A 24,833-nucleotide genomic window follows, 5' to 3' on the forward strand; every position below is an offset into this window, starting at 1 on the left:
TACTTCCTTCTGTTCCTAGTTCAAGGTTATGGGAACTTTAAAGCTTAGCGTATGATGTGCTGTAATATCAAATCCCCTTTTGTATTTCATTTAACCAGTTTGTGTTACATTTATTCAAAATAAAAAGACACCGGTTCTTTCAAGTTTTGTTTTAGATCATAGCACATATGCATCTGACTTAAGCCTGGAGTACTACACTTCTGAGTTTTTGCAGGAAATAAATTCATGTGACACCATAAAATTTTTCTTAAAAATGGCACAACATTACTTCTGTGATATGTGTGGCATATTTTTATACACATGCAAGTGAAAAGTTAGAATGGAATGGTCCTTGATCTATGATTTAAAAATACCAAAAGAAAATTTCTTAATATTTTTTATTAAACTATGGGACTATCACCATCATTATCAAGAAGCATTTATTTAATGTCTATTTTTCTAAGTAGAGAGTTTTTTTTAAATTGAGATATAATTGACATATAAGATTATATTAGTTTCAGATATACAACATAATAAGTCCATATTTATATATACTGTGAAATGATCACCACAGTAAGTCTAGTTAACATCACTACACATAGTTACAGAATTTTTTTCTTCTGATGAGACCTTTCAAGATCTACTCTCTTGGCAACTTTCAAATATAAATATAGTATTATTAACTGTAGTCACATTATATCCCCAGGACTTAGAGCTTTTTTATAAGCCAAAGTATAACCCCTCCCACCCCCCATCTACCTCTAGTATCTGTCTCTCCTTTACTTCCAACTTTAGAGACTACACCCCCTGATTATCTTTTCCCTCCTCTTTTTTTCTCCATTAGTTATCTGATTTTTCTTCTGTGTTCTACTTGTTCCTTATTACTTACTATATCTATTCAGCATATCAACCTGTTTTTCTCATCTTAAAAGACAAACAAAAATGAAAATAAAGCTTTTTTTGTGGTCTTTTCATGTCTCTTTCTTTCTGTCATTGACTTTTCTGAAAAAATAGGCTTCAGTAATGGTTCTCAAAGTGTGGTTTGTGGGCCCCAGGGGGAGTGATCCCTCAGACCCTTTGAGGGGGGGTCTATCAGGTCAAAATTATTTTCGTGGTACTTCTAAGACGTAATTGCCTTTTACACTGTACTGGCATTTGCACTGATGGTTCAAAAGCAGTGGTGGGGGTTAAAGCTGCTTTAAGACAAATCTACGCAGTTGGCACCAAAATGTATTAGTAGTCATTGTATTCTTCACTGTCACATGCACTCATTTTTTTTTGTTGTTGTTTTAAAGCCAGTTTTTCTTAACGTCCTTGATGAAGCAGTAAAAAGTCTTTTCTCAATCTTGGCTCTTGAGTCCATGTCTTTTTTTTCCCCCTGCTTGTGGTAAAATACACATAACATAAGATTTACCATTTTAACCATTTTTAAGTTTACAGTTCAGTGGCATTAAGTACATTCACATTGTTATGCCACCATCACCACTATCCATCTCCAGAACTTCTTCATCTTCCCAAATTGAAACTCAGTATCCATTAATCACTAACTCCTCATTCCTCCTTTTCCCCAGCCCCTGGTAACCACTATTCTACTTTCTGTCCCTCTGAACTTGACTATTCTAAGTACCTCATATAATTGGAATCTTACAATATTTGTGCATTTGTGATTGGCTTATTTCATTTAGTATAATGTCTTCAAGATTCATCCATGTTATAGCATGTATCAGAATTTCTTTTTTTAAGTCTGAATAATAGTCCTTTGTATGTATATATCGCATTTTGTTTAGTCATCCATCGGTGGACACATTTCGGTTGTTTTTGGCTATTGTGAATAATGCTGCTATGAATGTAAGTGTACAAATATCTACTCAAGTCCTTTCTTTCATTTCTTTTTGGTATGTACCCAGAAGCAGAATTGCTGGATTAGTATGTGAAAAATTCTATGTTTAATTTTTTGAGGAAATGCCATACTGTTTTCATTGTGGCTACACCATTTAAAATTCCCACTAGCAGTGTACAAGGGTTCCGATTTCTCCTCATCCTCACCAACACTTGCTATTTTCTTTTTTAAATTTTATAATGGCCATCCAAATGGATGTGAAGTGGTGTATCATTGCAGTTTTGATTTGCATTTTCCTAAAGATAAGTGATGTTGAACATCTTTTCATGTGGTTATTACTGGTCATTCGTAAGTACGCATCTTTTTTTTTTTTTTTTTTTTTTGGCAGTACGCGGGCCTTTCACTGTCGTGGCCTCTCCCGTTGCGGAGCACAGGCTCCGGACGCTCAGGCTCAGCGGCCATGGCTCACGGGCCCAGCCGCTCCGCGGCATGTGGGATCTGCCCGGACCGGGGCACGAACCTGTGTCCCCTGCATCGGCAGGCGGACTCTCAACCACTGTGCCACCAGGGAAGCCCAGTACGCATCTTTTTAATATGTGAAGAAATGGGAAGTATACATAAAGCACTTGCTGTATAATGAAGTATAGTGGTGTAATTGAGAAAAGCACTTAGGTGATTGAGTTGTGTCCTGAACCTGCTGCTTTTTTCATGGAAGACTCTGTTTATTTGCAAGAATGACTGACAAACTATGGTTATTTATTTAGATTTGGGTATTTGGCAGACATTTTCTCAATTAAGTGAGCCTGTCACTACAAGGAAAACAACTGTTTTTAATGATAGAGTTTGAGCTTTCAAAAGAAAATTAGAATTTTGGAAAACTTATATCTGCCATTGTGAACTTGACAGCTTCCCGTCACTTAAAGGCTTTTCTGAGGAGATAAGTGATAATATTAACAAATATGATTTTTAAAAAAGGGTAATGGGAAATTTGGTGAACTGTTATTTTCCAAATACATGATGTTACAAATACAAGATCGACCATTGGCTTCTAATGTAACAGTGCAAAAAATTCAGTGATGTGGTTTTAGATACCACGTTGCAGTGACCTTTAAGAAACCACTAACTGTTATGTTTTGCTACAATAGCAGAGAAGAATATCCATAGTTATTGTAAAAGACTATCTTAATAGTCTTTTATCTTTTCCTCTTCATGTATGTGTGAGGCTAGATTTTCTTCATATGCTTCATTCAGCCAAAACCACATCACGGAAGATCTACCGCAGAAGCAGGTATGAGAATCCAGCAGTCTTCTATCAAGGCAAATATTAAAGAGCTTTGCCAAAATGTAAAGCATTGCCATTCTCCTTTCTAAATTTTTGTTTCGAAAAATACAGCTATTTTTAACAAAATGTCATGTATATTGATGTGTAATATTTTTATTATTATTTTAAATGAATTAATAAACATTAAAAAATTCTGTTTTAATTTCTAATCTGGTAAATGCAAATTGGTATAACTCACATAAACGAAAGCTGTCTGGGGTCTTCCATAATTTTTAAGACTGCAAAGGGATACTGAGCCCAGAGGGCTTGAGAATTGTTGGGTATACACTGTATGGTCTAGCAAAACTGTGTAATACAGTAGCCACGAGCCACATGTGACTGATACTTGAAATACGCCTAGTCTGAATTAAAATGTACCATAAATGTAAAATACACATGGGATTTCAGAGCCTGAATGTGGGAAAAAAAAGAATGCAAAAGATCTCATTAATTTTATGTTGATTGCATGTTGAAATAATCGTATTTTGGGTATTTTTGGTTAAATAAAATGTATCACTAAAATTCACTGGTTTTTACCTTTTTAATGAATGTAGCTACTAGAAAATTTAAAATTACATATGTGGCTCTCGCTATATTGGACATACATTGGACAGTACTGGTCTTTAATGATGTACAGTTCAATGTGTGGACCCTACACTTTGCAGTTGGGGTTCTTTACCTGGGGTTCACAGACATCCATGTGCGTTTTTCTTAGGAGAGGGCTTATGACTCTCATATTCTCAAATGGACATGTGACCAAAGAAAAGTTAGGAATGTGTTGTAGAATGTGTAGACAACTTGCTGAGTTACTGCTTGTAGTTACTTGGGCACTGCTTGTGGCTTGGATCTGGGGGAATCTCTTTCTCACACTTTGAATGGCTGGGTGAAACCTGTGGTGCTTGGGTTTTGGTGAGATGTAGTTTTGGCTGCTCAAGTTTGAACCTTGAATGAATGGTCCCACAGAAATTTTTTTTTTTTTTAGCGAGACACTAGGTATTATATAGTACTATTAGTACTAGACTGCAGGTAGACCTGAGAACTTAATTATCACATGTAGGAGTGTTGCTGTGGGAAAAATATTTTGAAACTCAAAGAGTAGTCTTAGGAGCTGTCAGAACACAGTCCACTGCTAAGTCAGGGATTTCATACATTTGATGCTTGGAATCTGACCAAATGAGTGAATTTCTTAACTTGATCATTCATAGAGGTTGAAAATAAGATATTAAGCATGTGTTAAAGTGACAGTACATTCCAAAGATGAAGTTATGGGATGCTTGCAAACCATTAATCGCTAATCATAGCAGGATTATATAAACAAGTCGCTGAATTGGAGGATATGTGAATTAAGTGGTTGCATGTTTAGTTTGAGTTAGGTCCATGATGCTGTTATGTAACAGATTCTTGGCTTATGTTGTTCTCATCAAGAAAGTCTTCCTGAAACAGTGAAATTTCAGGGCCTGCTTCAGTGAAAAGAGAATGCTGGATTGAGCGTATTCTAAACATAATTATTTCATTACAACTCTTTGTACGTTAGTTATATTGCCCATAGCATTCATCACAATATCCCATAATAACTTATTTTTGTCTTTCTCTCTCTGTAGACTTGTAAAATCATGTTTTCCAGAGGCTAGCCCAGCCACATACTAAAATTTGTTGAAAAAAAGAACATAGGAAGAACCCCCGTCTCATGGTTAGTTGATTGCAATTTGGGTGAGATGCATGAATATGGTAATTGGGTGAAGAGAAAGTTGAAGGTAGGCTAAGAAAGCAGATGATGGTTGTAGAAAGCAGATGATGGGTTGTAGAATTGTAGAATTTAACTACAATTAAATACTTAATTGTAGTATTCAGATGTTGAGGGAAACTGGGAAAAGTTGAAGGTGTAGGTTTTTTGTACTTAAGAGTTGTAAGGCCAAGGAGTCCCAAGGAGAGGTTAGCATAATGCTGAATTTGGGAAGAAAAGACAAATTTAACCACAATATATAAGAATTGGCTAAAATTTGATGCTTTTGAAGCCTGATATTCTGGTGAGCAGGAAGTTGTGAAATCAGTGAGAGAGGATTGAGACTTAATACCCAGGCTTCGGATTTGTGAATGGAGGAGTTTTGAGATGTAAGAAAGGGAGAAAACAGTAAGAGTAGTAGAAAACTAAGTTTATATGTAGTCTTTTTAAGTTCTACAAAGCAAAACAAAAAAACATTAATTCTAAAATCTGACTTTTCTGCTGTAGGAGCGAAAATAAGGATAAGGAAGGGGAAAAGATGTGACTAGAAATAACAGAAAGGGAAGTCAAAGTGACTTCATTGCAGTCTTACAAATGGGAGTTGTGATGAGGTGTCCTAGGGACTGGTGACAGAGCAGGGACGTTCGAGAGGAATATTCCTCTTTACTAGAATAGCTGGTTCATTTTAAATGTATTAATTTTTTAAAAGTAAGTTTGGGGAGTCATTCTCTAATATACTGCTTCTCAAACTCTAAAGTATGTGAATCACTTGGGGATTTATTAAAATACAGCTACTGACTCAGCACATCTGGGGTGGGGCCTGAGGTTCTGCATTACCAGCAAGCTTTTAGGTGATGCCAGTGCTGTTATTTCCACAGGTCACATTCTCCTTTAGCCAGTCTCCTAGGAGAGAGAGAAAAAATACCCTCCGAAGTGTTCAGAGCAGTTCATGATGAACGTCTGCTTTGTTGATGGCCTTCAGATTGATCATTAGTAGATAGCAGGACTAATGTAAGAGTTCTTAAACTTTACTTGGGGTGCTTATTGAGCAGATTCCTGGACTTAAATCCCAGAGATTTAATCCTAGGTTTAGAGAACTGTCCAGAAAACTTCAGGTTTCATAAAGCACTCTGTATAATTCATCAGTGTTGGCACTTTGATTGGCATTACACAAAAACTGCACATTAATTTAGGATTTAGCATATTGACAGTATTGAGTATTCCTTTCCAGGAACATAGCATCTCTCCATTTTATTGAAGTCATATATGTGAGAATTACTAGAAATCTTGTAAGATTTTGGTTGAAAAACAAAGAAAAAAGGGACATAGTACCTGTTGGGTGCATGTGAGAAACTTGCCTAAACTGTTTCAAAGTCTCTCTCATCTTTATTATGAAGGTCCTTTAAGGTCAAAGGGGACAGTGCATTAAGTAATTTACAGTTTATGGGAAAAATTTTTAGAAATATTGAAATTTTTAGAAATATATATATATATACTCACTAGGGGAGGAAATAACTGGTTTTCTTTCTTTCCTTAGCTTTCTTTCTATACCATTTCTATAAATTATTTCACTCTGAAAAGAATTTGTTCTTAGAAAAGCTGTGATCGTGTACTTTCAAAGGTGTGACTTTCTAACAGTTGTCTCTGAACAGATTACTTCAGGTAGGCAGTATTTTTAGGGAAGTTGCAGTGGTTATCTGGAATCCTTTACTCAAGAGTTTCACTTTAGTCATTGTTAACCAAATGTACACATAATTACTATTATGCTCTGTCAAATAAAGTATATTCTAATATAAACCTGCATGTCTTAGAGATCTGCAAGCTAAATGAGAGAACTAAAGTCTGGGTATCAGTGCTTTTAAGACAAAACTTGTTTTGATTTTTTAATGCTACTTGTTCTGTCTGAAATTTTAAATATCTTTATAGACCGTTCTAACAGATGAAAGTATCAATGATAAACATTATCAAATTACTACATATTGACATATTTTAATAGAGACTTCTAGTTGTCTAGAGAACTTTCTCCTGCATTGCCAAATTTACTGTGTTCACCAGTTCTTAAGTGGACAGGACAACAGCACCCTTTCCATTTTTACAGAGAAGGAATGTGAGGCCAACAAAGGTCAGGTACCCTTAGAAGCCTGTTCATAGGGGATATATATAGGGCCAGAATTTGGAAAAAGTTATGCTTGCTGCATATGCCAGTAGAAGTAGTAAAAAATAACTTTTTTTGGATTGCATATTTCTTTGAGAATCTAATGAAAGTTATATAGATCCTTTCCTCAGGAAAATTTACATACATACAAATCCTGCACAAGATTTCAGAGAGTGTATATAGATAGGCAAATTACCGTGTAACATATTTCTTGATTTTCTGTGATTTTTACAATTTAAAAATGATATTCAAACTTTTGTGTTTTAGTAGCTTAGATAATAGTGGCTATAGGTACTTAAAATATACATGAAAATAATGGGAAGTAAAAGCATATAGAGAATTTATGTTTCTAACCTATACACAGATACTTAATTTTGGGGAGGAAATTCTGCTGCTGATTCAGATATGTGTGTGTGTGTGTGTGTGTGTGTGTGTGTGTGTGTGTGTATTTAAAGAGTTTTATGTACAATTTTTCTCTCAGTATGATTGGCTTTTCTATTAAATTTACATAAAATGTTTGTAAGGCTGTGTCTATTTTTTTAAAAAATTTATTTATTTTTGGCTGTGTTGGGTCTTGGTTGCTGCACACGGGCTTTCTCTAGTTGCGGCGAGCGGGGGCTACTCTTCGTTGTTCGTGGGCTTCTTATTGCGGTGGCTTCTCTTGTTGCGGAGCACGGGCTGTAGGTGCGTGGGCTTCAGTAGTTGTGGCACGTGGGTTCAGTAGTTGTGACTTGCGGGCTCTAGAGCGCAGGCTCAGTAGTTGTGGCGCACGGGCTTAGTTCCTCCACAACATGCGGGATCCTCCCGAACCAGGGCTCGAACCTGTGTCCCCTGCATTGGCAGGGGATTCTTAACCACTGCGCCACCAGGGAGGTGAAGTCCCTGTGTTTAGTCTTATCTCTGACTCTCAGAGAGTTTGACCAAATTCTTCCTTACTGATGTGCTGCGGTCATACTAGTATGCATAGATGGGTTGTAGGTGTGCCGAGATGGTTCCCCCTCAGCCCTGAAAGTGGCCCTGTTGTGGTTGGAGGTCCCTGCTGGTCAACTCAGGCCAAAATCAGACTGTCATTTACATCATTTACCCAGGGGGCTGGCCGAGTGGTTGGACAGCACTTAGTTGGGTAATAATACTGGATGGTTTTCTGTTAGTAGGATAAATGCAGATTTAGACAATGGAATATTAAGCCCAGGGGATGATAGAGGCTGGTGAGAAAAAATATGCTGTACTCTGCCTGACAGGCCTAATTAATCAGGAAATAGATTCAAGCTGTCTTTAAAAAGGAGGAATTAAACAAACTATTCTTTCAGTTTGAGTCTTGTGTTAGTAACATCAAGATAAACCAATTTGAAACTTGTAGAGTGGGCTTACACAGAATGTTTAAATATGTATCTGTTTTCTGTGCCAAGGTTTTGCTATCAGGCCTTGAAGTAATAGATACTGGCTCTCTGCTGATACTTTGGCTCTGTGTGGCGATTTTTCTCAGTAGTCCCCTCCTCCCTTTCTGAAGTAATTACAGAAGGCACTGTGTTTACTTGGCACACTTGAGATTGTTAGACAAAGTGCTTGCATAAGCATCAACATGTTAGGGCTAGTGTAGTGATAAAGGATAGTGCCAGGAGGAGTTAACATATCCTGTTCAGTACACTCTATATCTTCTGTGACTTAAAAAAAATGTTTATCTTACTTGTATTGAATGAGGTGGAATTACCGTGCCTCCTAACTTCCTCATGCACATTCAGCAACAGTTTTTTGTGGTTTTTGTTTGCTAACCATAGACTGTAATGTATGATTTTAATTCTACTTTAATGAACCAAATTCTGGAATGTAGTTATGGGTGCAGGTTGTTTAATGTCAAGTTAGCTTAATTTAATTTCTAGGTGTCGAAAAAAATGGGTTTTCCTACTCCTCTGATCATTTCATGTTAATGTTTTAAATTGGAAAGGCTTGAACTACAGCTGTCTTCAGAACTTTGATATAGAGCTATTTTTATTTAATAAAAATATAATTTGTATTATAAAGTAAATATCTAAAATAAAAAATGGAAACAATTCATTTGCTAATGGACTTTAGATTGAATTGCCTTGCTTATATGTAAGAAATATCTAATACATACTAAAACTATAAACAAGATTTTGGAGGATGAATATATTTTAAAAACTTTGTAGACCTTTCATTGTATTTCAAAAGTTTTTAAAAAAGAATTTTCTTTTAGTATTTTTTTTTCTAGTAGCAGTTGTCCAAAATATGTTAAGATGGAGTTAGAACATTCCATAGTGCTCAGCGAGCTCGTTTTCCTTTGCCTGGTGTTGATGTTTTATCTGTCCTTTATTCCCCCACAGTCTCTCTATGTGATGAATGTATTCACAAACATAAATTCCCCAAATCTCTATCTCTGTAGTACACACCTCCTTGCCTCTGTTGTAGACATGATATCAAACTATTAAAATATAAAATACCTGAACTTTTCACCAAATCAACTTCTCTGTCTTCATTGGAAGGGAAGGCCAGTCAGTCACCCAAGTGAGAAACTAGAGATGAGTCTGTCATCTCCTTTCTATGAATACAATACCTTTTATTATCTTTTGCCTGGACTCTTAAAGTAGCTGTGTGGGTGTGTGTATTAATATCTCACTAACCTCTTATTAATGGTCTTCCTGTATCCTTTTGAGACCTTCTTCTTCATACTGAAATACCTTTCTAATTTGTCTCCTGCTTCTGCCCTTGACTCCTCTTCAGTCTCTTCAAACAGTGCTTGCTAATTATTATCTTTTTTAAAAATTATTTTTTTGCTTTTTTTTGACTGATTAGGTTCTCTTTCCTTTATTTCATTTTTTCCCCCTCTATTAATTGGGAGTTTTATATATATATATATTCCCCCTGTTTTTTAGTGGTTGTTTAACACAAGACTAAAGTTAGTATCTATTTACTGCACAAATATGAGAACCATAGAATGCTCTAACTCCTATATAACATCACCATTCTCTCCTCCTGATTTGTGATATTATTGTCCAGGATTTTGCATCTCTCTTCACTTTTCTTTAATCTACAAATTAGACATTACACTTATTGTTTTATTAGTCAGTGTTTAATAGTTATCCTCTTTCTTGTATGTCAGGCTTTCCATCTAGGCTCAGCTGCCTTTACTCTGAAACATTCTTCCTTTAAAGTTCCTTTAATAAAGGTCATTTTGTTAGCCTGAAAAGTTTTTATTTCATCCTCATTCTAAAAAGACTTTTGCTTGATACAGAATTCTAGGCAGATAGTTATTTTCTTTCAGCATTTTGGAGATATCATTTCATTGCCTTGCTTTTATCGTTGAGAGGTTGGTAGTCACTCTAATTGCCTTTGTGGGTAATCTGCATTTTCTCACCGGTGGCTTTGATGTTTTCTCTTTGGTGCTGTATTCTTTTACTGTGATGGTATAGGTATGGTTTTCTGTTATTTTATTTTAGTATTTTTGGGTTTTCTGAATCTGCTGATTCGTGTCTTTCATCACTTATGGAGAATTCTCAACCATATCCTTCCTAATAATACTTCTTAGGTGACAGACGTATATTGAATCTTTTCACCATATCCTCCGAGTCTCATAACCTCTCTTTCCCATAACCTCTCTTTGACCCTTTGTGCTACATTTTAGTATATATCAGCACTCTGTTGCATTTGGATATATCTTCCAGTTTTCCTCCTTCAGGTGTGCTTCATCTACTGTTTACCGTTTTCAGTTATTGTAATTTTCATATTAGAAATTCAATTTGTACAGTGTTATAAAATTGCCTGGCCAATTTTTTTGTCCCTGTCAATTTTGATAACTTCTTAATCCCTTTTTATACGTTCAGTTTCCTATTTTGTTTCTTTAAATATGTGGAACATAGTTATTTTATATTCTGTGTTTGGTAATTCCAGTATTTTTTAATCTTTTCAAGTCTCATTTTGTAGTTTGATTGTTCCTTCTAACTTTTGTTCATGGTGGCTGGTTTCTTGAGTGCTCAGTGATTTCCTTCTTTTAAAAAATATTTGTTGTGTGCTCATATTCCATAGAATCTCAGCGGTTGGAGTTTTTTGAGGTCTGAGTGCCTTCCTCTAGAGAAAATGTGAGTTTATCTCTACTAGACTTCTGGGTATACCCACCTGAGCTACTTTAAATTGTTGGCTTAGAATTTTTTTGCTTGGAAAGTCTCAGGAGACTCTCCCACTTCATTCAGAGCTGAGGCTAAGGTCGAGGCATATAGCTCTTTAGCATCATTAGCAGGGTGGATTGGTTTCTATTTTACATTGAGGGTGAAGTGCTTTGTGGATCTAGGCTTTATGTGGTGGTCCCATTGTGGCCTTCTGCCTTTCTCAGTGTTGGTCTTTGGCTCCAATGCAGCTTATGGATTCATGCTTTCTTCTTGTTTCCTTTTGTTTCAAGGAATTCTCTTGATCTGCCTCCATGATTATTATATCCAGCATTTTAAGGACTACTGTACTAGGAAGGTAGTCTACCATGAATCTGTAGTCTCCCTCCCATGTTGCTAGAAACAAAAATTGTAATTTAAATTTTAATATGGTCAAATTTATTAGTTTTCATCTTTTTGAGTTTTTAAAATATCTAATGTAAGAAATTCTTCCCTACTTCAAAGACATACATACCTTTTCCTTTTAAAACTTTTAGTGTTTAATTTTTTAATATTTATATCTTTAAGTCATCAAATTTATGTTTGATGTGTTATGGGATAAAGATCTAATTGACTAATTTATCCTTTTCCCAATGATATATATGCAGTGTTTCTGATGTCATTTATCAATTTTTAAAATAACTTTCATATATAAGTTGATTTGTTTCTGAGTTTTCTCTGTTATTCTGTGGTTCTTATGCCATTATATAATCTTATCAGAGTTTATAATCTTGAAAATTGGTAAAGTGACTAACCCCATTCCTTTATCTTATTTCTTTAAAAAATTGTTAGCTATTCTTATTAATTCTCTGTACTTCCATGTGAGCCTTAGAATCAGCATATCCAATTCCATGAAAAACTTAAGAAAAACTTAAGATATTAAGATTTTTATATAAATGACATTGAGTTTATCAAATAATCTATGAGAAATTGGAAACTTTGTAACATGGAGCCTTCTTTTTCATAAATATATAGATATAGAAAACTCCACTTAAGTTTTCTTTGTCTTTTATTAATGTTTTATAATTTACCTTGTACATCTCTCATATATCTTCTGTTTGATTTATTCCTTGGTGCTTTTGTTGATGATATTGTTGCTATCATAAATGATATATTTATATTTTTTCCATTTTTCTCTTGGTTGCTCCTGTATAGGAATACAATTACTAGAGAATTACTTTCTAATGCAAATCTGATGAATATAAACCTTTGCTTAAAATTCTTCTATGGTTTCTTTATCTTATGCAGGACAGGGTTCACGCATCTTAGCACAATGATCTTAGCAGTGATCTTCCATGGTTAGAATTATTTCTGACTCTTTACCATGCCTCATCTCCCATAACTTCATAGTTTGGGACCTGTGCTTCAGCTATAAGGAGCTAATTGTAATTCCTTGGACATACTCTGATTTTTAAAATCTTTATTGAGATATAATTTACATATCATAGAATTCAATTTAAAGTGTACAATTTAATGATTTTTAGTATATTTTAGTATACAGATCTTCCTCGACTTACAACAAGGCTGTGTCCCAGTAAATCCGTTGTAAGTTGAATATATCATAAGTTGAAAGCGCATTTAATACCCTAACCTACCAAACATCATAGCTTAGCCTACCTTACCTTAAACATGCTCAGAACATTTATATTACATCTGCCCACTTACAGTTGGGCAGAAACATCTAACACAAACCTATTTTATAATAAAGTGTTGAATGTCTCATGTAATTTATTGAATACTGTACAGAAAGTGAGAAACAGAATGGTTGGAAGTGTTTCAGTTGTTCACTTTCGTGATCATTGGGCTGACTGGGAGCTATGACTCGCTGCTGTTGCCCAACATCACAAAAGAATGTCCTACTGTATAACCTTAGCTCGGGAAAAGATCAAAGTTCAATATCTGAAGTATGGTTTTTACTGAATGCCTATTGCTTTTGCACCATCATAAAGTCATAAGTTGAACCATGGTAAGTCGGGGACTGTCTGTATTTAGCGTATTTGAACTACCACCACTGTCTAATTCTATAGACCGTTTTCATCAATCCAAAAGAAGCCCTGTACTCATTAGCAATCACTTCCCACTTTTCTTTTCTTGCCCCAAACCCTTGCAGTCAGCAGTCTGTTTCCTTTCTTTATGGATTTGCCTATTCTGGGCATTTCATGTAAATGGAATAATATGTGGCCTTTATGTCTGACTTCTTTCACTTAGTATATTTTCAGATTTCATCTGTGTTTTAGCATGTATCCTATGTCATTCATTTTTATGATTGAGTCATATTACATTATTTGGGTAATACTACATTTTATCTGTCCATCAGTTGATGGACGTATGGGTTGTTTCCACTTTTTGGCTATCATAAATAATGCTGTTATGAACATTTGTGTACAAGTTTTTTGTGAATGTTCTTCTGGGTATATTTTCAGGAATAGAGTTACTGGGTCATACAGTAACTCCATGTTTAATTTCTTGAGGGACTGCCAAAGTTTTCCACAGTGGCTGTACCATTTTATATTCTCTTGAAATTTATCAGGGTTTCCAGTTTCTCTACATCCTCACCAATACATTGTCTGTCTTTTTGATTATAGCCATCCTAGTGGGTATGAAGAGGTATCTCATTATGGTTTTGATTTGCATTTCCCTAATGATTAATGATGCTGGACATCTTTTCATGTGTTTATTGGTCATTTATATATATTCTTTGGAGAAATTTCAATTAAAGTCTTTTGCTCTTTAAAAAATTGGATTCTTAGTCTTTTCTTGTTCAATGGTAAGAGTTCTTTATAGATTCTGGATACTTGATTTTTATCAGATAAATGATTTCTAAATATCTTTTCCTGTTCTTTGGATTATCTTTTCACTTTTTTTAGGGTTTCAAATTGAATATTTTAAACAGTGCAGCTGTCTTTGTCTTTTTACTTTCTTAATAGCATTCTTTGAAGCACAAAAGTTTAAAATTTTGGTAAATTCCAATTTTCTTTTTCTTTGGTTTATTGTACTTTTGTTGTCATGTGTTAAAAAAGCCATTGCCTAATGCAAGGTCATGATGATTTACACCTATATTTTCTTCTGAGTTATATAATTTTAGCTCTATGTTTAGATCTTTCATCCATTTTGAGTTAACTTTTTTTTTTTTTTTGGTATGCGGGCCTCTCACTGCTGTGGCCTCTGCCGTTGCGGAGCACAGTCTCCGGACGCGCAGGCTCAGCGGCCATGGCTCACGGGCCCAGCCGCTCTGCGGCATGTGGGATCCTCCTGGACCAGAGCACGAACCTGTGTCCCCTGCATCGGCAGGTGGACTCTCAACCACTGCGCCACCAGAGAAGCCCTTGAGTTAACTTTTGTATATGGTGTGAGGTAGAGGCCCATCCAACTTCATTCATTTACATGTGAATATCCAGTTGTCCTAGCACCATTTGTTGAAAAGACTTCTTTTCTCATTGTGTTGTCATTCTTGTTGGATATCAATTGACCATAAATGTATGCGCTTATTTTGGACTCTCAGTTCTGTTCCATTGAGCTATATGTCTGTCCTTATATTGATTGCTCTAGCTTTGTAGGTAGTTTGAAATTGGAAAGTGTGAGTCCTCCAACTTTTTTCTTTTCAAGATTGTTTTGTTATTTTGAGTCCCTTGAGTTTCTATATAAATTTTAGGATCAGCTTGTCTAGTTCTGCAAAAAAAAAAAAAAAAAAGAAAGAAAAAAGGATTTGATAGAGATATTGGGAGTTTATTTATTTTTTTAAAGTGGGTATTTGGGGAGTACTTGGGGAATATTACTGTCTTAACAGTTCATTCTTCCAATCCATGAATGAGGGATGCTTTTATACTTACTTAGATCTTTAATTTCTTTCAGTGATGTTTTGGAGTTTTCAGTATACAAGTCCTTCATCTCTTTTGTTATATTTATGACTTTTTTTTAAGATTATTGATGCTTTTATCAATAGAATTGTTTTCTTAATTTCTTTCGCAGATTGTTCATTGCTGGTGTATAGAAATACAGTTGATTTTACAATAATGATCTTGTATTGTGTTACCTGCTGAACTTGTTTATTAGCTCCTTTTTGTGTGGATTTTTCAGGCTTTTCTATGTACAAGATTGTCATTTACAAATAGATATTTTTACTTCTTTTCAATTTGAATGTTCTTTTATTTATTTTTCTTAGCTAAATTACCCTTCGTAGACTCTCCTGCACAGTACCAAATAGAAGTGGAAAGAGCAGACATTCTTGTCTTGTTGCTGATTGCATGGGGAAAGTTTTCAGTCTTTCACCATTGAGTATGATGTTTTGGTACATGCCCTTTATCACACTGAGAAAGTTCCCTTCTATTCCTGGTTTGTTGAGCACTGTTACCATGAAAGTGGTGGATTTTTTCAAACGTTTTTCTGTTTTTATCGAGATGATCATGTGCTTTTTTATTCTATTAATATGTTTTATTATGTGATTGATTTTTATATGTTAAACCAACCTTGTGCACTCCTGGGGTAAATCCCACTTGGTCACAATGTATAATCTTTTTTTTTTTTAAATATGTTCCTGGATTTGGTTTGCTATTATTTTGTTGAGAATTTTCACATTTGTAGTATAAGGGACATTGGCCTATAATTTCTCGCAATGTGATTGGTTTAATAGAATGCATTAAAAAGTGTTCCCTCCTCTTGCTTTTTAGAAGAGTTTGTGAAGGATTGGTGTTAATTCATCTTTAAACATTTGATACAATTCACTAGTGAAGTCATTTGGTCTTGGGCTTTTTTGGTTGGACATGTTTTGATTACTAATGCAATATCTTTACTTGCTATAGGTTTATTTAAATCTTCTATTTCTTCTTGAGTCAGTTTGGTAATTTGTATCTTTATAGAAATGTATTGATTTCATCTAGGTTATCTAATTTGCTGACATAAAATTGTTTCCCTTATAATTCTTTTTATTTATGTGATGTTGATAGTAGTATCTCTTCTTTATTCTTTTTTGTTTTTATTATTTTTTATTGGAGTATGGTAGCCTTACAGTGTGTTAATTTCTGCTGTACAGCAAAGTGAATCAGCTATATGTATACATATATCCCCTCTTTTTTGGGTTTCTTTGCCATTTAGGTCACCATAAAGCATTGAGTAGAGTTCCCTGTGCTATACAGTAGGTTCTCATAGTTATCTATTTTGTACATAGTAGCGTATATATGTCAATTCCAATGCCCCAACTCATCCTCGCCCCCCCCCCGCCCCCATAGCCATACATCTGTGTCTCTATTTCTGCTTTGCAGATAGGTTCATCTGTACCATTTTTCTAGATTCCACATATAAGCGTTATATGATATTTGTTTTTCTCTTTCTGACTTACTTCACTCTGTATGACAGTCTCTCGGTCCATCCACATCTCTGCAGATGACACAGTTTCATTCCATTTTATGGCTGAGTAATATTCCATTGTATATATGTACCACATTTTCTTTATCCATTCTTCTGTTGATGGACACTTAGGTTGCTTCCATGTCTGGCTGTTGTAAATAGTGTTGCAGTGAACATTGGGGTGCATGTCTCTTTATGAATTATGGTTTTCCCTGGTTATGTGTCCAGTAGTGGGATTGCTGGGTCATAAGATATTCTATTTTTAGTTTTTTAAGGAACCTCCATACTGTTCTATATAGTGGCTGTATCAGTTTACATTCCCACCAACAGTGCAAGAGGGTTCCCTTTTCTCCACACCCTCTCCAGCATTTATTGTTTGTAGATTTTTTTGATGATGGCCATTCTGACCAGTGTGAGGTGATACCTCATTGCAGTTTTGATTTCCATTTCTCTAATAATTAGTGATGTTGAGCATCTTTTCATGTGTTTGTTGGCCATCTGTATGTCTTTGCAAAAATGTCTATATAGGTCTTTTGCCCATTTTTGGATTGGGTTGTTCGTTTTTTTTGATATTGAACTGCATGAGCTGTTTGTATATTTTGGAGATTAATCCCTTGTCAGTTGCTTCATTTGCAAATATTTTCTCCCATTCTGAGGGTTGTCTTTTTGTCTTGTTTATGGTTTCCTTTGCTGTGCAAAAGCTTTTAAGTTTCATTAGGTCCTATTCGTTTATTTTTATTTTCATTACTTTAGGAGGTGAGTCAAAAAAGATATTGCTGTGATTTATGTCAAAGAGTGTTCTACCTGTGTTTTCCTCCAAGAGTTTTCTCTGGCCTTACATTTAGGTCTTTAATCCATTTTGAGTTTATTTTTGTGTATGCTGTTAGGGAGTGTTCTAATTTCATTCTTTTACATGTAGCTGTCCAGTTTTCCCAGCACCACTTATCGCAGAGACTGTCTTTTCTCCATTGTATATTCTTGTCTCCTTTGTCATAGATTATGTGATCATAGGTGCATGGGTTTATCTCTGGGCTTTCTATCCTGTTCCAGTGATCTATATTTCTGTTTTTCTGCCAGTACCATATTGTCTTGATTACTGTAGCTTTGTAGTATAGTCTGAAGTCAGGGAGCCTGATTTCTCCAGCTCCGTTTTTCTTTCTTTTTTCTTCATTCTTAAAGGAAAAAAATTTGGTTTTGTTGATTTCCTCTATTAGTTTTTCTATTCTCTAGTTAATTTATTTTTACTCTAACTTTTATTATTTCCTTCTTTTTGGTTTGAGTATAACATGTCCACCTTTTCTAGATTTTAACCTGGGGAGTTAGGTTATTGATTTGAGATCTCTCATACTTTTTCAATGCAGTTGTTTACAGCTATAAGTTCTCCTCCAAGAATTACTTTAACTGCATTTCCTAAGTTTTGGTATGCTGTTTTTTTTCATTTTCATTCATCTTGAAGTATTTTCTCATTTCCCTTGTGATTCCTTCTTTGGTCCATTGGTTATTAATAAGTGAAATTTCTCAAATTTATTTTTGTATTTGATTTCCAGTTTTATTCCATTATGGTTGAAGAACATACTTGGTATGATTTCAATCTTTTAAAATGTATTAATTTTTTTTAATGCTCTAGAATATTTTCTATTCTGTAGAGTGTTCCATATGTACTTGGTAAATGTGCTTTCTGCTATTGCTGAGGGGAGTGTTCCATAAATGTCTTCTAGGTCCAGTTGGTGAATAGTGTTCAAGTCTTATTTTCTTGTTGACCTTCTGCCTACTTATTCTGTCCATTTTTGAATGTGGGATTTTTAATTCTCCAACTACTATCGTTTAAACATCTATTTCTTTCTTCATTTCTGTCAGATTTTGCTTCATGTGTTTTGGGGTTTCGTTTTAAAGTATATATATGTTTATAATTATTATATTTTTCTGATAAATTGACCCTTTTCTTGTTACAAAATGCCCTTCCTTGTCTCTGGTAACTATTTTTGTTTTAAAGCCTAATTTACCTAATGTTAGTATAACTATTCTGGCTCATTGTTTGGTTACAAACATTTGTATGGGGCTTCCCTGGTGGCGCAGTGGTTGAGAGTCTGCCTGCCGATGCAGGGGACACGGGTTTGTGCCCCGGTCTGGGAGGATCCCACATGCCGCGGAGCGGCTGGGCCCGTGAGCCATGGCCGCTAAGCCTGCGCGTCCGGAGCCTGTTGCTCCGCAACGGGAGAGGCCACAGCAGTGAGAGGCCCGCGTACTGCAAACAAAACAAAACAAAAAACAAAACAAAAAAACATTTGTATGGCATATATGTTACCATTCTTTCACTTTCAGCCTGTTTGTGTCTTTGAATCCAAAGTTGTTTTTTTTTTTAAAAGTAATTTCTGACTGTTTATTGATAGCCTCTACTTGTAGACATGATTTTTGTACGTTTCTTTAGTTCTCTAGACATGGTTTTCATTAGTCCCTTCAATGTATTTGTAATAGCTGACTTAAAGTATTTGTCTAGTATGTCCAACATCTGGATTTCCTCAGAGGTGGTTTCTCTTGACTGCTTTTTTTCCCCTTCTATATGGACCATAATTTTCTGTTTCTTTTCATGGCTGATAGATTTTTGTTGAAAACTGGGCATTTCAAATAACATTATATGGCAATTCTGGAAATCAGATTCCTCCACTCCTCAGGATTTATTGTTGTTGTTTTTTGTTTAGTGACTTTTCTGGAGTGATTCTGTAAAGTCTGAAATTTTTTTTTTTTAAATGCCCCTGAAGTCTCTGCTTAGTTAGGTTAGTGGTCAGCTAGTGATAAGACATATTTTGTTAAACACCTGAAATCAGTAAGTCTTCCACCTTTTGCCAAGGGGCTTTATGTGTGTGTTGACAGGAATTCAGTTCTCCAACGCAGTTTACAACTGTACTTATCCTGCCTTTCCTTCTTTTGCAGAACCTCAATGTCAGCCAGAGATGAGAGGCTAGGGCCTTCTCAGTTCTGCCCTGGGCATGCCATTTTACTCTGTATGTGTGTGTGGCCTTCTCAGTTCCCAGGACTGTGTCATAGCTTTTTTTTTTTTTTGCGGTACGTGGGCCTCTCACTGTTGTGGCCTCTCCCGTTGGGGAGCACAGGCTCCGGATGCGCAGGCTCAGCAGCCATGGCTCACGGGCGCAGCCATTCCGCGGCATGTGGGATCTTCCCGGACCGGGGCACGAACCCGTGTCCCCTGCCTCGGAAGGCGGACTCTCAACCACTGCGCCACCAGGGAAGCCTTGTGTCATAGCTTTTCAAAGCTCCCTATAGATATCTTGTTTCCTATTTTTCTATGTAAATTATTTTGGTTAACTTCTTGTTATCCCCACCTTGTGTCACTGCCTAAGACAGCTGCAGTGTTACAGAATTGTTGCTGATTGTGTTCACCAAACACTTTAGTGATAGAGCTTTTTGCAGTGTGAGTTATGAGTTGGGTTAAATAAAGACAAACCCTGAGAATGGAGCTTTTCCAGGGAGCTTTCTGACAGATCTAATAGTGATGAGTCTTGGGCTTTTTGGTAAGTCTGAACCTGTTTTATTTCTTCCATTGTCTGCAGAGCTGCAGTTACTGTGGTTGTGAGCTTTATCTTTTCAAGACTACTGTGGAGCTGGGAGAGAATGATAATAGGACAAGTTAAGATGTCACAAAGCTCACTGTTTTTACTGAGATTGTTATTTTTCTTGAATAAAAGCTCCTTGAATTATTGCAAGTCTTTGTGTAATTTCCAGAGTTGTGAAAATAGAGGTTTTGACAATTTTTGCCAGTGTTCTTATTGCTTTTATGGAGGAACAGATTTTTGAAGGTCCTTAATTTTCTATTTTGGAAGTGTCCCACCTCTGATACTTTTACACTTGTTTTTTCCCCCATGCTTTACTTTACCTATTTGGGAACTACTATACATCTTCAACATTCAGCTCATATATTACTTCTTTAGTGACAGCCTTTCTGATTTTTCTCCATATACTACAACTTTTTTTGTTTTCATATGCTTTGAATATAGCTCTTTTATTCCACTTGTTATGATACTTTGTTTATCCATATTTCCTTTAAGATTGTGGGATATTTGAGACTGCTTTTAATCTCTAGTTCCTGAGAGTTGAAGAATCCCTGGAGATTATCTATAACTGTCAACATAATTTTACAAATGAGACAGGCCTAGAGAGAGTAAAATAGTAAATACTTGACTAAGTATGTTTCTAAAATCCACTTTCTGCTAATCATGTAGTACATAATCATTATGCACTTAATTATTAATATTATATAGAATTATAAAGCTGTGGTTATGTATTGCTATATATTTGCAGGTGAAAAACAAGTCTATTTTATTAGAATTTCATATATACATGTGAAATAAGATCAGGAGATGACAGATATAAAGCTAGTTAATTTTAAACACAATAGGAACTTTTTCCTTTTTGAACTTTATAAAAATAGTTTAAAAAATTGGTATATATGTATATAAGCAGTTTGATCTTTTTGAAAAAAATTACAAATAAATGAGTGTTTTTGCCAAGTAATCTCTATCAAGAAGCTTAATTTTTTCCATTGATAAAGGAATTTTTTTATAACATGTTTTAGAAGTCATTTAAGAAATTTTAGGACCATTTTATAAATTACACAGGTTAATTTATTGACCTTTCATGTACTGGCTTCCACATACTGTTTTTTTTCCCCCAAAACGTTGAAACCCATCAAAACCTTCATCTCAATTTAGTTGACTTGGTTAGGGACAACTTGTAATGCTTTTGAAATTCTGTCAGTCTCAAGAAGTGGGAAATTTCCCACATTGTAGTTATCGAAAACAATTTATGATGGTCTCTGAAGTCTGTTTCAAACAGAAGTGTTAGAGAACTGTGTTAAATTTTAGCAATGATGTGGAAAATCAATGTCAGTAACTTTGGTGACAATATTTATATTTTGAGTCTCTGGGCATATAATGTCTATACATGTAAATATATAATTTCTTTTGCATAAGCTGGATCCTAAAGTGACATTTTAAGTATTATAGGGAACAATCTATATATATTAGCCCACTTTATCTTATTGTTACCTAATATCCAAAACATAGGAGTATCATAATTCTGAATTATTGATTTTTGTTTGTAAGCTTCTACCTTGGAAACATTTTATATGGTTCTCAGTTAATGAGAAATACATGATATTTGTATTCCTATAGAAATAATCTTACAAATAAGGGCTAGCCTCTAAGACTTGATCCAGCTACTAATGTATGTGATGCCCGTCTAGGACTCTCTTAACTGCAAACAAAAGTTTGCAGTTGAATGCATCTCAGCTTAGTGTACTGAAAAAAGAATTGTATTAGTTGAAAGACAAGAGACTCTGTGTCCTGAATGAAGCTGTACCTGAAGTCAACTGAGATTGCTCTGTATATACAGTTGTCCTTTGGTATCCACAGGGGATTGTTTCCAGGACCCCTTGGGGACACCAAAATCTGAGGATGCTCAAGTCCCTTATATAAAATGAGGTAACATTTGCATATAACCTACGTACATCTTGTATACTTTGTCATCTCTAGATTACTTATAATATACAATGTGAATGCTATGTGAATAGTTGTAAATACAATGTAAAAGCTATGTAAATAGTTGCCAGCATGTGGCAAATTCAAGTTTTGCCTTTTGGAACTTTCTGGAATTTTTTTTGGAAGGGGGGAAATGCTTTCAATCCGTGGTTGGTTGAATCTGCAAATGTGGAAGCCATGGATATGGAGGGCCCACTGTAGTCTATTATATGTTTAAAATTATATTAGCGTTTTTTAAAGCGTTTTTAATGCTTGCACAAAATGCCATCCTATGTGACATATTTACATAATTATTTGCATGTTGCTGGAAGTATAGGTTTCTGTATCTTCACTAGTAATTTCTTTATGGTAGAATTCTCTAAAATAAAATGAGAAGAAGAATATGGATATTTTAAGGCTCTTGATATATGATATGTAATCTTAAAGTATGGTTATGGTGGAAATATTTTACTAATTTCCACATCCACCGAGAGCATATAAAAATTGTTGATTTTAGAACATCCTTGATGACAAGTATAATGAGGCTTTACTTTTAAATAATCATTCTTTTTTCTGGGAAATTTTTTTCAGGATTCAGGCACACAACTACCCTCCTCATGGCTATAACTAATGATAGATGTATTAAAAATTCAGGTATAAATAAGCATAGCTCTTAAATATATCTCTTTCACTTTGATCACTTTTCTGGACTTTATACTTGGAAATCTAATTGCCATTTCCACATCTCCAACTGAATGTCCAACAGGCATCTCTAACTCAGCATGTCCCAAACTGTGCACTTGATATTCTGTTCCAAACTCTCCCTGTTGTCTGTCAAGAACTGTTAAGATTTTGGGATTTACCCTACTTGTTAAGCTGAGGAGTTAGCCTGCCATAGTTTCATAGATGGTGGCAGAAAACATGAGACAAAGGATTTTATTACAGTAATAGCTATAGCCAGAGTATCAGTGTTTGCTCCACTTCCCAGAGTCTCAGTTCCCAAAGGGCAACGTGAAAGGGCCAGGTGATGCCTGTATATGTAGTGGATTGTACTGTATTACAGGAGAGGAACCCTGAGTGTACGGAACCACAGTGTTTTATAATGGGCATTAAGTTTGCTCCAGGGGAGATGGGGGCAGATGTTATCTTTATTATGCTGGGCAGTAAACGAAACTTCCCTTTGCTCTTGAGGGATACACTGGCTCTGTCTTCTAAGGCTGTTCACTATGCAGACAGTCCTGAAAAGATAGTCCACAACAAAGGCAGTCAGTGCCCTGCTTGCAAGATGGGCAGAAATGCGAGAGACCCATGTTAAATTGTTTTCCAGCACAGTCTTCTCCATCTCAGTTAATGGTGACTTCATCCTTCCGGTGTCTCAGACCAAAACCCTTGAAGTCATTTTTAGCTCCCATTTTTCTCACATGCAGTGTTGTCAAGAAATCCTGTCAGCTCTCTCTAAAAAATATATCTAGAATGTTTTAATTTCTCACTATTCCTACTGCCCTGGTCAAAACCACTGTCATCTTTCAACAGAATTATTGCAGTAGCCTACTAACTGACTTCCCTACCTCTAATGTTACCTGCCTTCACTCTGTTCCCCACACAGTGGACAGAGTGGTCATATTAAAATATGAATCCAGTTATGTCCCTCCTGCTCAGAACCATCCATTGGCTTTCCGTTTTACTTAGAGCAAAAGGCAAAGTCCTTACCCTTATCCATACGTAAGAGCCTGTCTGATCTGGCTCCCTTTTAACCATTTGCCCTCTTTTTGTATTATACTCTCCTTTGCTCATTCTGCTCCAGGCTTTCTGGTCCCTTTGCTATTCTTCAGACATATCAGCAGGCTCCTGCCTTAGGGCCTTTGCACACCCTCTTTTATCTACCTGGAATGCACTTGCCCTCACTCCCTCACTTTCCATCTTTACTCAGAGTCACCTCAGGCCTTCCCTAGGCATCTAGCATCCAGATTAAGCATTTCAACCTCATCCCTACACCCAACACAATTTTCCAGTCTACGATCCACCCCCACTTTAATTTTTTTCTCCTCAGAATGTATCATTATCTTCTGTATAGTTCATATTTTACTTGTATATCTTGTTTCAATCTTTCTAGGATGTAAGCTCACAAAGGGCAAGGGTTTCTCTGAATTCCATATAGTTAGTTTTGTTTCTAGCACCTAGAACAGTGCTTGGCACCTTGTGAACAGTTAATATATGTTGTCGAATGAATGAATGAATGATTTACGTGGTAAAGAAGTGAAATTCTGTTTTCCGAATTTGTATTGTGTGTTAAAATTATAGTCAGGGAGGGGATATGGGGATATATGTATACATATAGCTGATTCACTTTGTTATACAGCAGAAACTAACACAACATTGTAAAGCAATTATACTCCAATAAAGATGTTAAAAAAAATGGGGAAAAAAATAGAGTCAGCACCAAGGGAAAATGGTGAATCAGAGGTTAATTGCATTTTATTCACGGAAGATCAAAGTAGTAAGTAGTTTGTGAATTAAAGTACTACCAGCAGAACCAGTTTATTAATGTTAAGTCATTCACTCAATAAATATTTGAATGCCAGGCAAGGTGGTAGGCATTGATGATACTGGGATAAGTGAGGTGTTACATAGTCTCTGTTCTTATAGAGCTTACAACCCAGTTGAAGGGAGAGGCATTGAATAAGTATAATAGGTGCAAATACTGTGGTGGATAAATTTTTGGAAGTTCCTGTTGTAGGGTTGCAAACTCAGATGCCTACACAGGCCAGGCAAGTAATGTAA

General features: G+C 35.6%; 1 protein-coding gene across 3 annotated transcripts in view; it reads left to right on the top strand.

Annotated features, from left to right (window-relative positions):
* BMP2K (BMP2 inducible kinase) overlaps nucleotides 1–24,833 on the top strand; it is a 126,193-nt gene that overhangs the window by 14,774 nt on the left and 86,586 nt on the right. Inside the window, exon 2 of one of the 3 annotated variants that reach the window (XM_067736352.1) lies at nucleotides 4,742–4,830. The exons of the other annotated variants lie outside the window; for them this stretch is intronic. The gene's annotated coding sequence lies outside the window, so the exon portion shown is untranslated. The remainder of the gene's footprint in view (nucleotides 1–4,741; nucleotides 4,831–24,833) is intronic. 3 annotated transcript variants of the gene reach the window in all.

Source organism: Pseudorca crassidens, chromosome 4 (assembly GCF_039906515.1).
Source record: "Pseudorca crassidens isolate mPseCra1 chromosome 4, mPseCra1.hap1, whole genome shotgun sequence".
NCBI classification, from domain to species: domain Eukaryota; kingdom Metazoa; phylum Chordata; class Mammalia; order Artiodactyla; family Delphinidae; genus Pseudorca; species Pseudorca crassidens.